This window comes from Polypterus senegalus, chromosome 3 (assembly GCF_016835505.1).
Source record: "Polypterus senegalus isolate Bchr_013 chromosome 3, ASM1683550v1, whole genome shotgun sequence".
Lineage (NCBI taxonomy): Eukaryota > Metazoa > Chordata > Cladistia > Polypteriformes > Polypteridae > Polypterus > Polypterus senegalus.
Window position 1 is genome coordinate 51803815 of NC_053156.1, and position 15179 is coordinate 51818993.

Genomic DNA, 15179 nt, shown 5'->3' on the forward strand with positions numbered 1-15179 from the left:
TTATTAATCCTTGGAATCATAAGCAGACCGGCATCTTGCGATCTTAATGTGCACTCTGGTTTGTAAGTCATGATAAGTTCTGACAAGTAAGCCGGACTTTGGCCATTTAATGCTTTATATGTTAAAAGGAGGATTTTGAAATCTGCCCTAAACTTAACCGGGAGCAAGTGTAAGGTTTTAAGAACTGGAGTTAATTGTTCGTTTTTTCTTGTTCTTGTGATAATTCTTGCAGCAGCATTTTGGATTAACTGGAGGCTGTATAAAAAACAGTTTGAACATCCAGTGAACTGGAGGCTGTATAAAGAACAGTTTGAACATCCAGTGAACACCGCATTACAGTAGTCAATCTTACTAGAAATAAATGCATGAATTAATTTCTCAGAATCCTATTTATTTAGAAAGCATCTTAATTTCCCAACATTTTTAAGATGGAAGAAACATGATTAGGACAACTTTGTAATATGCGCTTTGAATGACATGCTTGAGTCAAAGATAACTCCTAGATTGTGGGCTGATTCAGTAAAATTAATGGTGATTCCAACTGAGTTAAATGATGACAGAATATTGTTGTGATCAGCATGATTTCCTCAAACAATTAACATCTCTGTTTTATCTGTGTTTAAAGACAAGCAGTTCTCATCCTTCCACTCCTTTGATTCACTAACACAACTAATGAAAAATGAAAAAAAAATTATCCCAAGGATTCAAGACAGTCTTGTGCTGGAGCTGATTACCATCAGTCATAAGGACATCAAAGGCTGCCAGTGGACATTAAGCAAGGGGGCAGTTTTACTGCCATAACTGACAGCTGACTGTGGCCATTTGCTGACTGCTCATTTTTAGCTGTTACTTCTCTCCAAATAGCAGGTTAGCCTGTCATCCTCTGCTGAATATTCACCAGCCACTAATAATGATTTTCCTTCCTGAATCTTTGTGTTCATCTTAATAAGAACATTAACAAGTCAGACAGACATGACAAGACCTTTCTGTCAACTTAGCAAGCTAACAGCAAAACTGTTCCATCATCTCATCCAGTTGTTAAGTTTTCCTCTTCAACTTCCTGACTCCCATGACCCTATGCATTCCATCTTGACTGAACTTCCCTAAATGCAATGATGGCTGCAGTAGCATTAATCAACAGGTGATAGCCAGTACTTTTATCTTTGAAGCACTTTAATTTTGGGAAAAAAGCTAAAGAAGAAAGTGAAAAAGTATTTTGGTCTATGTAGCAAAAGCCAAGTTGGTTTTAAGGCAAGGACCTAGAACATTTGCCTTTAGGTAAAACATACTTTTTCAGCACACCTTGAGTTTGGTTCTTTTTGGTTTTAAATTTGGTGAATTACTGCAAACATAGTGCTGCATAGTGACATGCAAATGATTTACAGGGCCTCACATTGGCTGTAATGACCCATAAGTCTCAAGCATGGTCTTCCCTTGGTCCCTTGCTTAGTCTAATTTCTTCATTTATATAGCTTTCCCTTCTGATTGATTTAGTCCATTTGTTTTTCTTGCCAGTTTCACTGGTAGGCTTAGGAGTTTTGTATTCCAGCCCCCTTCTGTTTTAGCATTGGACTCAGTAGACAATGAAGCTGGAGGGGAAGCCCTTCTAAGTGCAGTGAGAATATGGCTTCAGATTCCAGCCATTACTGGAATATAGCTGATTTCAGGTGTTCTCTTCCTCCCTGTTCAGTGTACCACATGCCTGTGTTTTCAGCTATTATGCTTTCTTTTCTTTTGAGGCATAGTGCCTTGCATCTCCTGCATTCCTTTTTATTGAGGCCAGTTCCTCAGAGATTGACAGCTTTTATATCTATTGAGGTCACTGCCTCTTTTAAGGTTAGGAATCTAGAGCAACATTTCACATTTTGAGTGAATTGCAAAATATGTGTGTGCATTTTGATGCTGACTTAATGTAACAATTTAGAGATTTCCAACCTTGTATTGATAATTAATTGAACCAAATTAATCCAGTTTGAGGTCACAGTGACCAGAGATTATAATTGAGGAAAAGGGTAGGAACTAACTCTAGAGAGATTTGTTTCAGAAAGTCTTATTTTATGGCGACTCATGTGCCCCTCCAATGTGAATGTAAAGCAGCTACAACAGATATGACCGAGCATCTCAGTTGTAACATGTGTCTGTGTCTCTACTTTTTGGCCATCCACTATTGGTCTTTGAAGTGTTTGTGATGGATAGAGAAGCAGCATATATAAAAAAGTATAGATTCGCAGTTTTAAGGGTTGACAAAGCATTTCATATCATCATCTTATAGCTCCAGAACCCTGGGTTAAATTTCCAGCCCTTGGTGAAATTCACACATTCTTTCACTGAGTACTCTGGAATGCTGCAAAATCCCAAAACTTTGCCTTTGCACATTAAGGTATTCAGGCTATTTTACTGTAATTCGGCCAATCGGTGCAGTGGTTATGGCATTGACATACAGGTAGCATAGGTTGCCTGGTTCAGTTACTGCTTCTACCTCACTTTGTGACTCTAAAGTCTCTTAATTTCCTTGTGCCCCACCTCTTAAACAGCTGTAATGTACGTTGATCCTGTAAGATCTTTTGGATCAACAAAGTGGCCAAACACTGGATGTAATAAACTGACCTTGTGTGTTAGTACATTGTCGATTTGCATCCCCATCTGGAGCTGGTTCACATCTGAGACCTCATACTAATGGCAAAGTGGGTTCAAAAAATACTTGGATTGATGTTATAACAGTGAAATTATTAATTACTTTTACCATTTGCAGATGAATGATCGTATATCTCTGTCCAGCAGTCACCCATTGTTGTCTGCTTTAGTTGGAGTATTATAAGAAGCCTGCTTATTGTTTATATACTGTTTCTGTCACTTGTTTTGTCCATCTGCTCATTATCAAACCCACTTAATCCAGTACAGGGTTGTTCGAGACCTATTCCAGGAATATTAGTCCCAATGCAGGTACTTGTCCTAGACAATGTTCCAGTCCATTTCAGGTTGTACTCAGTTATAAACCTCCAATGACATGTATCAGGGAACATTCAGAGTCAGCAATCAACAAATCCTGCATGTCTTTAGGATGTGAGAGGAAAACACATGCAGATATGGTGATGCAGCGCAGGTGCCTTAGTTTGTTGATTTTGTTTTTATAAATTGTGTCTCGGCAGTTTAGTATGAGGTTTGGAGGTGGTAGCACTTGACAATCGCTCTTGAGTGATTTCTTGAACCTTTAAGTGGAAGCCATGCCAAAGAGACAGTATTGAACAGAGTGGCAAAGAGATTAGGACAGACTCCCAAGGGCACAAACTCTGCTGTAAATGTGTTGATTTAGCAGACACTTTCATGTGAGCACTTTTACAAGTCATAAATGTACGGGTTCATAAAAGCACTAAACCATAGATATAACATTGTTCAGTTACCCCATAAGTGTGAATCGATAATCTATTAGAATTTAGGCAGTAAGATAAATAGTACAGTAAACTCCCAATTGCTAACAGTTCTAGACATGTCAAAAATTCCCTAAAGGTTCCTTAAAGGTTTCATTCCTTTTTAAGCCTTGAAAATGGACTATTCATTTTTAAATGTGATGGGCCGGCTGATTTACTAGTGCATGCTATAAGGTAGTGAGGAGAGGATAATGAATGCTGCCTGTTGGAGCAAGCATCACTTGTCCACCGGGCATTCGATAACAAGCAAAAGGTATAACCAGCCTAGAAGGGGAACCTGTAGCAACTGCTGAAATCCTTAGTAAAAGTAGTTGCACTGGAATTGTCAATAGTGTGCTTTCTTATGTCCTGCCTTGTTTCTTGTACACTAATAACTGGGATCTACATCATGGACTCCTTAGACCAGTGGTGCATAAATTGTCTAGGAACTGAAAGTACTTGTTGGTACTTGCAAAAATCTTTTTTTGAATTCATCTCAGGGCGCACTAAATCTCAAGAGTGTAACTAATTAGTCTAACCTGAAAGAATTTGCAAACAGTGTTGAATATGAAAACACCATAAAGACAGATTGGAATTGGAACCCAGATTTATGAAGCTGTGAGGCAGTAACTTTAACCACTGCACAAGCAACCCAAATGGCAAATCAAAATCAATAATGCATTGCACTTACATTACCAAAGAGTAGAATGAAATACAGAGTGTTGTCTTGACATCTCTTCACACCCAGGATAATGCCAGAAAGAAGAGTGCTCAATTGTTTAATGGTTTATTTCACAAAATTACATGCCAGGGGGAGGAATGATCATAAGGAAAACATACTATAAAGTTGGGAAAGAATGGCAGATAACAAAGAAAATCGTAAAGGCCTTCCTAAACAGTCTGTCTCTCTCTTTCTGTCTTTCCTTTTTCAAATCCTAGTCTCTTTTCCTCCCATCAGTAAAACTTCACAATGCTCACCACTCAGCTCAACTGGAGCACTGACAGGATTGCAGCCTTTAAACCCAGTCTTGGAGGGACTTCTGGTTAACTTCTTTATACAGAGGCAGCAATAGCTACAGGTCCACTAGCTCAGCCTGTCACCCAATGGTTATTTCTTATTATTAGCTGCCTTCAGCTCGGTCGTGAGCCATGACGATTTGATGGATGAACGATTTGTAGGAAAATTGATTATGTGCAAGTCTAGAAAGGTCCACCAGGGTCTTCTCCGCCGTTATTGTGATCATGTTGAGACATCGAGTTGCTGGTCTTGCTCTTCACCTTGTTCCTTATGTTCTTCCGACCATGATATCTTTTTCCAGTGATCACTCTTCTTCGTGTAATATGTCCAAAGTAGGCAAGTTGTAGCTTGGTGATCCTTGATCCGAGTGACATGTCCGACTTGATTTGTTCCAAGATTGATTTGTTTGTTCTTCTGGCTGTTAATGGTATTAATAACATCCTTCACCAGCACCATATTTCAAAGGCGTCGATTCTTCTTCTATCTTGTTTCTTTATCGTCCCAAGTTTCACATCTGCATGTTACCACAGAAAAGACCAAATTATGTACAAGCCGTGTCTTTGTTACTTGTGAAATGTTCCTTGATTTAAAGTCAAGTGACTTCATTGTTGATTTGCCCATAGCTAATCTCCATTTGACTTCCGGTGTCGTTGCTGCATCTTTAGTTATCTTCGACCCGAGTAGGTTGAAGTCCTTTACAACTTCCAATTCATTGTCGTCCATATCAAATGTGTCCCAATTGTATCTAGCAGTAGTCAATATCTTTGTCTTCTTTGTGTTAAGTAGCGGTCCCATGTTCGAGCTTTCTAGGTTGACGCTTCATAATAAGTCCTTCATTCCACCTGCACTTATCGCTGTCAATGTTGTATCGTCTGCGTGTGTATCTAGGATTGTTTGTCCGGCAATTTTGATTCCCTCTTCTTTTTCAGCAAGTCCAGCCTTCCCGAAAATGGCTTCTGTGTATAAATTGAAGAGAAACTGTGACAGGATGCAGCCTTGTCTGATGCCTCACTCTACTTTGACCCATGCCGTGTTACCGTGTTCCGCTCAGACTGTTGCTTCTTGGTTGATGTAAAGGTTTCTAATAAGGCTGATCAGATGCTGTGGCACACCCATATCCTTCATTGTAGTCCGAAGTTTCTTGTAATCAGCACAATCAAAGGCTTTGCTGTAATCGAGGAAACAAAAGTATATCTCCTTGTTGTATTATTTGGCCTTTTCCATTATCCATCTGATGTTAGCAGTTGCATCTTTTGTTCCACTGCCTTTTCTGAATCCTGCTTGTTCCTATGGCAGCTATTTTTTCAAGGTAAGGCTGTAACCGTTTTTGTAGGATCTTCGATAGTATTTTACTGGCATTAGGTATAAGTGCAATGGTACGATACTTTACACAGTTGGTAGCATCTCCCTTCTTAGGAATAAGAATAAACACTGACCTTGTCCAGTCCTTGGGCCATTCACCAGTTGTCCATATCTGTTGACACAGGCGTGTGATGGCATTAACCACGGATTCAGAAGACCTTATTAGCTCCATAGGAATATTGTCGTGTCCAGGTGCTTTGTTGTTTGACAGAAGCTTTATCGCAGTGACGACCTTATCTTTCAGGGTGTTTGGCTCTTTGTCATTTCCAGTCTCCGTTTCTTCCTGTATCACCGAGTCGTTCTTGTAGAGGTGCTCCGTGTACTCTTTCCATCTTTCCTTGATCTGTTCTGGCTCAGTTAGTTTGTTCCCATTGGCATCTTTCAACATGTCCACTCTTGGTTGAAACTTTCGTCATATCTCTTTGATCTTTAGGTGTGCCTTCCTGGTCTTGCCCTTCAGATGTTCGTTTTCTATCTCTGTGCATATCTTCTGATAATAAAGTTCTTTGTCTGTTCAAATGGCTCTTTTTAGTCTTTTACTGATGTTGTCCGCGGTCTGCTTATTACCTTTTGCCTTTGCCATTCGTCTTTCCTCAATGATCTTTAGAGTCTCTTCTGTTAACCATGACTGTGGAAGTCTTTTCTGCTTCTTGTTTATTGACTTGCCAGCTTCTTCGGTAATAATAGTCTTTATATTTGTCCATAGTTCATCAGGCTTTTTTTCATCCATGTTCAGTGATGTAAATCATTTGTGCAGACCGTTCCAAAACACAGTCAAATTGAAGTTGGAAACGGCCTGTTGTCTAGTCCATTTGCACTGCTTGACTCTAATCTTTGATGTCAAAAGTTCATGATTAGTTCCTGGCCTTGTTTTCATGGTAATAATAGACGACCTCCATCTTTGGTGAGCACATATGTAGTCGATCTCATTCTTATAGGCTCCATTCGGTGACATCCATGTGTAGTGTCTTTGTTTGTGACTTTGGAAGAAAGTGTTCATGATGAAAAGTTGATTTGTTGTACAAAAGTCAATTAATCTTTCTCCAGCTTCGTTTTTTTCACCAAGTCCAAAATTTCCAACAACAGTTCCATATTTACCATGGCCTACTTTGGCATTAAAGTCTAATGATAATGAGTAAGTCTTGTTTTGGCGTCCTGTCGATTTCCTCTTGAACTTGATTGTAGTTAAACATCTTCCTCCTTGGCATCTGTTGTTGGTGTGTAGACTTGTATGACTGTGACATGGATTGGAGCTCCTTGTAGTCGTATCGAGATGACTCTATCGCTGACTGCATTATGCTTTAGGACAGTGCCGGCCAATCTTCGGTTGAGAATAAAAGCTGTTTTCTTCTTTGGTTGTCGTTGCCAGAATAGTAGGGGCAATGTTCGTTGGACTGAAAATGTCCGGATTGAGTCCACTTTAGTTCACTAATTCCTAGTAAGTCAAGTCCTGTTCTGTCCATTTCGGCTTTGATGATGTCAAGTTTACCTTCATATGTTCAGGGTTCCGAGTCTGATGATATCTCTACAGCTTTTGATCTTCCCTTTCGACCAAGAGACATTAGCACCAAGACAACCTTGCGGTTTTGATCCTGGCGCGTCATGAGCATTGATCATACTGAAGTCGACCATCGGCTCTTCCCCAGTAGCTTGTTGAGTGCCTTCGGACCTTTAGTTGTACTCTCCATCAAGTTTTCTTGGCATAGTACGGAAGTAGATAGCCAGTCCTTTCTCCTGCGTAGTAACTGAATCAGCATTGGAGCCATTGTCAATACGAGATTGATCTTCCGCCCCCATCTCACAACGTCCTGCTGCTGTCACTGGGCTGTACACTTAGTCTGGCACCTCATTTGAGTGTGGAATTTTTGACTTCTTCCTGGAATCCCCCTAACTATTGGTCATCTCTTTACAGCAAATAGATGGTATAGCAGTGTTCCCCTGGAAAAGTTTGATTAGTGGCATTGGGTGCCGACTCTTTACGGGGGTTGAGGGAATCTCTTTCTTAGAGAGGTAATGATAAATATTGAAAACTAGCAAAATACTCGTGCTTCGCAGCGGAGAAGAAGTGTGTTAAAGAAGTTATGAAAAAGAAAAGGAAACATTGTAAAAATAATGTAACATTTGCTTTCTATTCGTTTGCATAAGCACAGTCCTTCGCCAGCAATTATTTAATGTTAGCTCAGACCCGGCACTTAAAAGTTTCTGTTGCACTTTTGCTGAGTTTGTGCCAAACACGTCCTCTCTTTAAACTTGTATCTTGCAAATATTGTATTCGTCTTAGGCATGACAAACGCCAGCGGCAGTGTGTCTATGAACTTAATTTAAAGTTAAGCTTTACACCTTTCTTTCCTATTCGTTTGCATAAGCACAGTGCTTCACCAGCAATTATTTAATGTTAGCTCAGACTAGGCACTTAAAAGTTTCTCTCGCACTTTTGCTGAGTTTGTGCCAAACACTATTCTATCTCTGACCATCTCATCTTCGTTTGCATAAGCACAGTCCTTCAGTTTAACTCCGTTACAGCAATTTTAAATCTGTTACAAAGTGATCAAAGTCTCGTTTATACCCCGTGTCTTCTTATTAAACTTGTATCTCACGAATATCGTATTCGTCGTAGGCATAACAAATGCCAGCGGCAGCGTGTCTATAAACATAATTTAAACTTACGGTTTACACCGTGCTTTGTTTCTGCAGAAGCTGCACTTATGAATATGCTTGTATGCGTCACTCGCTTCATATTCTTTTGCTGCCTTCTCAATTGTGTAATGCGTTTTTTGTTCAGCGCCATCTCGTCTTTGTTTGCATAAGCACAGTTCTTCACCAGCAATTTTAACTCAGTGACAAAGTGATCAAAGGTCTCGTTTATACCCTGCGTCCTCTCAGTAAACTTGTATCTCGCAAATATCGTATTCGTCTTAGGCAACACAAACGCCAGAGGCAGTGTGTCTCTGAACTTAATTTAAAGTTAAGCTTTATACCTTGCTTTCCTATTCGTTTGCATAAGCACAGTCCTTCACCAGCAAGTTTAACTCCGTTACAGCAATTTTAAATCCGTCACAAAGTGATCCAAAGTCTCGTTTATACCCCACGTCTTTTCATTAAACTTGTATCTTGCGAATATCGTATTCATCATAGGCATGACAAATGGCAGCGGCAGCGTGTCTATAAACTTAATTTAAACTTACGGTTTACACCGTGCTTTGTTTCCGCAGTAGCTGCACTTATGAATATGCTTGTATGCGTCACTCACTTCATATTCTTTTGCTGCCTTCTCAATTGTGTAATGCGTTTTTTGTTCAGCACTCTTTGGAGCTCTTCCTTGTTCTCAGCATACTGCGTTCACAGTCAGTTCACGTGAGCCGCTCGGAGTATATGCATCGAAGGTTCTCAGCTGTGCTTGTGCTATCTCGTGCGATGTTCACGGCTTTATTTAATGTTAGCTAAGACCCGGCACATAAAAGTTTCTCTCGCACTTTTGCTGAGTTTGTGCCAAACACCACCCTGACCATCTCATCTTCATTTGCATAAGCACAGTCCTTCACCCGCGAATATTTAGCGGCAGAGTGTTTCTATTGGATTTCCGCTGACGGACGGCCTTATATGGGCAGGAACTCAATTACGTGAGAGGCGTGATGATGAGGGACGCAACTCCGTCTCACACAGCGACCGAGCTGCAGGCTATGGCCGTATATATGTACATAAGTAGGTTCCAGTTATGACCGTTATGCATAGAATTTTGAAATGAAACCTGCCTAACTTTTGTAAGTAAGCTGTAAGGAATGAGCCTGCCAAATTTCAGCCTTCTACCTACACGGGACGTTGGAGAATTAGTGATGAGTCAGTCAGTGAGTTAGTGAGTGAGTGAGTCAGTCAGTGAGGGCTTTGCCCTTTATTAGTATAGATAATATATTTTTACTACAAAAATGGGAAATTGCACATTTTTTTGAAATACAATAAAAATAGGTATACACACAAAAAAGGAATACAGTCATCACTTATTTAAGAACGTCACGACCAATAAAGTTGCACTTTAATGATGGACCTTCCATAGCGATACAATAAGTGACATTGAATAACGTTAAAACACTGTCGTAAGTGGTCATATTACAGTGTTCATATTGTTTTTAATGTATTATGGTATTTCAGCAAGTATTATTAATTTATGTGATGTATGTATTATGCTAATGTTAGTTTAGGTTAGCTTAGGGTAGGTTACATCAGGTCAGGTGTATAGTTGACACGTCATCGTGCAAAAGACACAAAGGCACATCCCTATTTGGTGCTGGTGTGTGGCTAGATTTTTGCCATAGAATGCAGTGATATAGACGTGGTGCCTTGTTTCTAAAGTCAGATTGGTGAGAATTACGTCAGACGCAGAGGCATGCCTCTGCCCCTTCATATATGTCAACTCAATGACAAAACTGTCTAGTGACATAGTGGTCGGAATAATATGAAAAATGTCTCTTTTGCATGAAGTAAACAAAAATATACAGTGTTCCAACTTTCGGCTGATGGAACGGTCCTTATGGATGACACTGTAGTTGTGACCCAGTTTGCTGGCTACTATGAGTAGCTGTTTAAATCTGTTCCTCCAGCTAGGATGTTGGATATCTTTGGGTCCACAGTTCTAGAGGCAGACCCCCCAATTATCTGTGAACCACCCAATCTCACAGAGGTTGCGCAGGTGGTTTTCCAACTAAGGGTAGGGAAGATTGCAGGGATCTGTGGTATCTGGGGTGAACTTCTCCAGGCTGGAGGTAATGCTGTCCTACTGGCATTGCAAGCAATTGTTGCTTCCATTTGTGAGACTGTTGTCATCCCAGCTGACTGGAAACTGGGACTTGTCATCCCTATCTGGAAAGGGAAGGACAATCGCCTGGATTGCGGCAACTACAGGGGGATAATACTGCTCTCGGTGCCGGATAAGGTCCTTGATAGGGTTGTCTTCAATAGGATCCATGATAACTTGCTGAACTACCAGCAACTGGAGCATTCTGGTATTACGCCTAAAAAGTCTACCATCGACTGCATTCTGGCACTGAGGGTTCTCATGGAAATGCGAATATCGGCAAAGTTTCTTTGCAGCCTTTATTGATTTTTGTAAACCGTTCAACTCATTTGATCGAGCTGCCCTTTGGGACATCCTGTGACTTCACGTGATCCCCTCATGGTTGCTGGATATCATGGCCGGCCAGTACACTGGTGATATGAGTGCTATGCAGAGTGGAGGCAGAACCTCTGCGTTTTCCCCAGTTGATTCTGGAGTTCGTCAGGGGTGTGTGTGTTCTTGCTTCTACTCTGTTTAATGCTTGCATGGAATGGGTGTTGGGCAAGGATGTGGGGTCCAGCCGCTGTGGGGCATCTGTTGGTGAAGAAAGATTTGCTGATCTTGATCCCTCCTCGACCGCGGGGGTTGCGTTCCAGACCCCCACGATAGATGAAAATACGTGAAGTAGAAACCATATGTTTATATGGTTATTTTTATATATTTTAAGCCCTTATAAACTCTCCCACACTGTTATTACATTATTAGAGCCCTCTATACATGAAATAACACCCTTTAGTCAAAAGTTTAAACTGTGCTCCATGACAAGACAGAGATGACAGTTCTTTCTCACAATTAAAAGAATGCAAATATATCTTCTCTTCAAAGGAGTGCGCACATCAGGAGCAGAGAATTTCAGAGAGAGAGAGAGCGCTCGCTAAGAAAAGCAAACAATCAAAAAATCAATACGTGCTTTTAAGTATGCCAAAACACCGCGATAAAGCAACATTTTTTAGAGGAGCGTCCGTATCCTCTAGGCAAACAGCCTCTGTGCAAATAGCCCCTCTGCTCACAGCCCTTCCGTCAGGCAGAGAGAGTGAGAGAGACATTGAAAAGCAAACAATCCAGCACCGCGCGGGAAGCATATCATATCGTATATCATTAAGGAGTTTTAGTTAATACGTAATACATGCTCTGATTGGGTAGCTTCTAAGCTATCCGCCAATAGCGACCCTTGTATGAAATCAACTGGGCAAACAAACTGAGGAAGCATGTACCATAAATTAAAAGACCCATTGTCCGCAGAAATCCGTGAAGCAGTGAAAAATTCCGTGATATATATTTAGACTAGCAAAATACCCGCGCTTCGCAGCGGAGAAGTAGTGTGTTAAAGAAGTAATGAAAAAGAAAAGGAAACATTTTGAAAATAACGTAACATGATTGTCAATGTAATTGTTTTGTCACTGTTGTGAGTGATGAATGTTGCTGTCATATACAAAGTATATATATATATATATATATATATATATATATATATATATATATATATACACACACACACACATATAAACATATATATATATACACTCACCTAAAGGATTATTAGGAACACCTGTTCAATTTCTCATTAATGCAATTATCTAATCAACCAATCACATGGCAGTTGCTTCAATGCATTTAGGGGTGTGGTCCTGGTCAAGACAATCTCCTGAACTCCAAACTGAATGTCAGAATGGGAAAGAAAGGTGATTTAAGCAATTTTGAGCGGCATGGTTGTTGGTGCCAGACAGGCCAGTCTGAGTATTTCACAATCTGCTCAGTTACTGGGATTTTCACGCACAACCATTTCTAGGGTTTACAAAGAATGGTGTGAAAAGGGAAAAACATCCAGTATCGTCAGTCCTGTGGGCTTAAAATGCCTTGTTGATGCTAGAGGTCAGAGGAGAATGGGCCGGCTGATTCAAGCTGATAGAAGAGCAACTTTGACTGAAATAACCACTCGTTACAACCGAGGTATGCAGCAAAGCATTTGTGAAGCCACAACACGCACAACCTTGATGCGGATGGGCTACAACAGCAGAAGACCCCACCGGGTACCACTCATCTCCACTACAAATAGGAAAAAGAGGCTACAATTTGCACATGCTCACCAAAATTGGACAGTTGAAGACTGGAAAAATGTTGCCTGGTCTGATGAGTCTCGATTTCTGTTGAGACATTCAAATGGTGGGCGGCACGGTGGCGCAGTGGTAGCGCTGCTGCCTCGCAGTTAGGAGACCCGGGGTTCGCTTCCCGGGTCCTCCCTGCGTGGAGTTTGCATGTTCTCCCCGTGTCTGCGTGGGTTTCCTCCGGGCGCTCCGGTTTCCTCCCACAATCCAAAGACATGCTGGTTAGGTGGATTGGCGATTCTAAATTGGCCCTAGTGTGTGCTTGGTGTGTGGGTGTGTTTGTGTGTATCCTGCGGTGGGTTGGCACCCTGCCCAGGATTGGTTCCTGCCTTGTGCCCTGTGTTGGCTGGGATTGGCTCCGGCAGACCCCCGTGACCCTGTATTCGGATTCAGCGGGTTAGAAAATGGATGGATGGATGGACATTCAAATGGTAGAGTCAGAATTTGGCGTAAACAGAATGAGAACATGGATCCATCATGCCTTGTTACCACTGTGCAGGCTGGTGGTGGTGGTGTAATGGTGTGGGGAATGTTTTCTTGGCATACTTTTGGCCCCCAATTGGGCATCGTTTAAATGCCACGGGCTACCTGAGCATTGTTTCTGACCATGTCCATCCCTTCATGACCACCATGTACCCATCCTCTGATGGCTGCTTCCAGCAGGATAATGCACCATGTCACAAAGCTCGAATCATTTCAAATTGGTTTCTTGAACATGACAATGAGTTCACTGTACTAAAATGGCCCCCACAGTCACCAGATCTCAACCCAATAGAGCATCTTTGGGATGTGGTGGAACAGGAGCTTCGTGCCCTGGATGTGCATGCCACAAATCTCCATCAACTGCAAGATGCTATCCTATCAATATGGGCCAACAATTCTAAAGAATGCTTTCAGCACCTTGTTGAATCAATGCCACTTAGAATTAAGGCAGTTCTGAAGGCGAAAGAGGGTCAAACACCGTATTAGTATGGTGTTCCTAATAATCCTTTTGGTGAGTGTATATATACACACACACACATATATACATATATATATACATATCCATATCCATACATATAAACATATACACATATATATATATACACACACACATATATACATGCATATATATATATACAGTATATATATTGTGGACTTGAACCCGGACACACACAGACGGACATCTTATGTTCACCCAACACACGTTTATTTTACAATTATTTACAATATTGATCTTAGTGCACTTCCCAGTGCCTCCAGCACCGTTCCCCCAAATGTCCAAGCCTCACAGTCTTTGTGCCTCTCTCTTGGCCGCCTCCCGTCCTCTCTCTAGCTCTGTCCTTTTCCACCCGACTTCCACCATCGACTGAAGGGAGGCGGCCCCTTAAATAGGAAAACGGATGGGCTCCAGCTGCTTCCCGGCACTCCTCCGCAGACATGCCCCAGTGTGACGGAAGTGCTGGCTGCGCACCCAGAAGCCGTCCGGGTGTCCCCTGTTGTCTTCCCCTCAGCACTTCCTGGTGTGGCGGAAGTGCTGGGCTCCAGGGATATTCAGGCACCGGGCGCCACCTGGCGGTGGCCACGGGTCCCTACAGGGCTGGGCTTTACCGAGGCCCCCAACATAACCAGGGCAGACGCCCCCTCGCGGTCTGGAGGAGGCACAAGCCCTCCTTCGGTCCTGCTAGGCGTCCCGGCCGGGCTCCAGCCCCGGCCAGATACCATAATATACATATATACATATCTACATATACACACATACATATACATACACACACATATATACACACAAATACATATATATATACATACAAACATATAAACATATATATACATATACATACATATCTACATATATACATATATACACACACACACACACACACACATATATATATATATATATATATATATATATATATATATATATATATATATATATATATATATATATATATAGAATACCAGAATACCAAGCTTGGAGAGTAGTAGTGTTTTAAAGAAGGTATGAAAAGAAAAGGAAAAATTTTAAAAATAGCGTAACATGATTGTTAATGTAATTGTTTTGTCATTGATATGAGTGTTGTTCTAATATCTATATATCTATATATATATATATCTATATATATATATATATATATCTATATATATATATATATATATATATATATATATATATATATATATATATATATATATATATATATAGGGTGGGCCATTTATATGTATACACCTTAATAAAATGGGAATGGTTGGTGATATTAACTTCCTGTTTGTGGCACATTAGTATATGTGAGGGGAAACTTTTCAAGATGGGTGGTGACCATGGTGGCCATTTGGAAGTCGGCCATTTTGGATCCAACTTTTGTTTTTTCAATAGGAAGAGGGTCATGTGACACATCAAACTTATTGGGAATTTCACAAGAAAAACAACCCTAACCATAACTTTATTCTTTCTTGAGTTATTTACAAGTTTCTGA

At 40.9% G+C, this 15179-nt stretch overlaps 1 protein-coding gene across 2 annotated transcripts in view; it reads left to right on the top strand.

Annotated features, from left to right (window-relative positions):
• The window catches only part of kdm6ba (lysine (K)-specific demethylase 6B, a), a 392876-nt gene that overhangs the window by 60198 nt on the left and 317499 nt on the right, over nucleotides 1–15179 (top strand). The gene's annotated exons all lie outside the window — the stretch shown is intronic.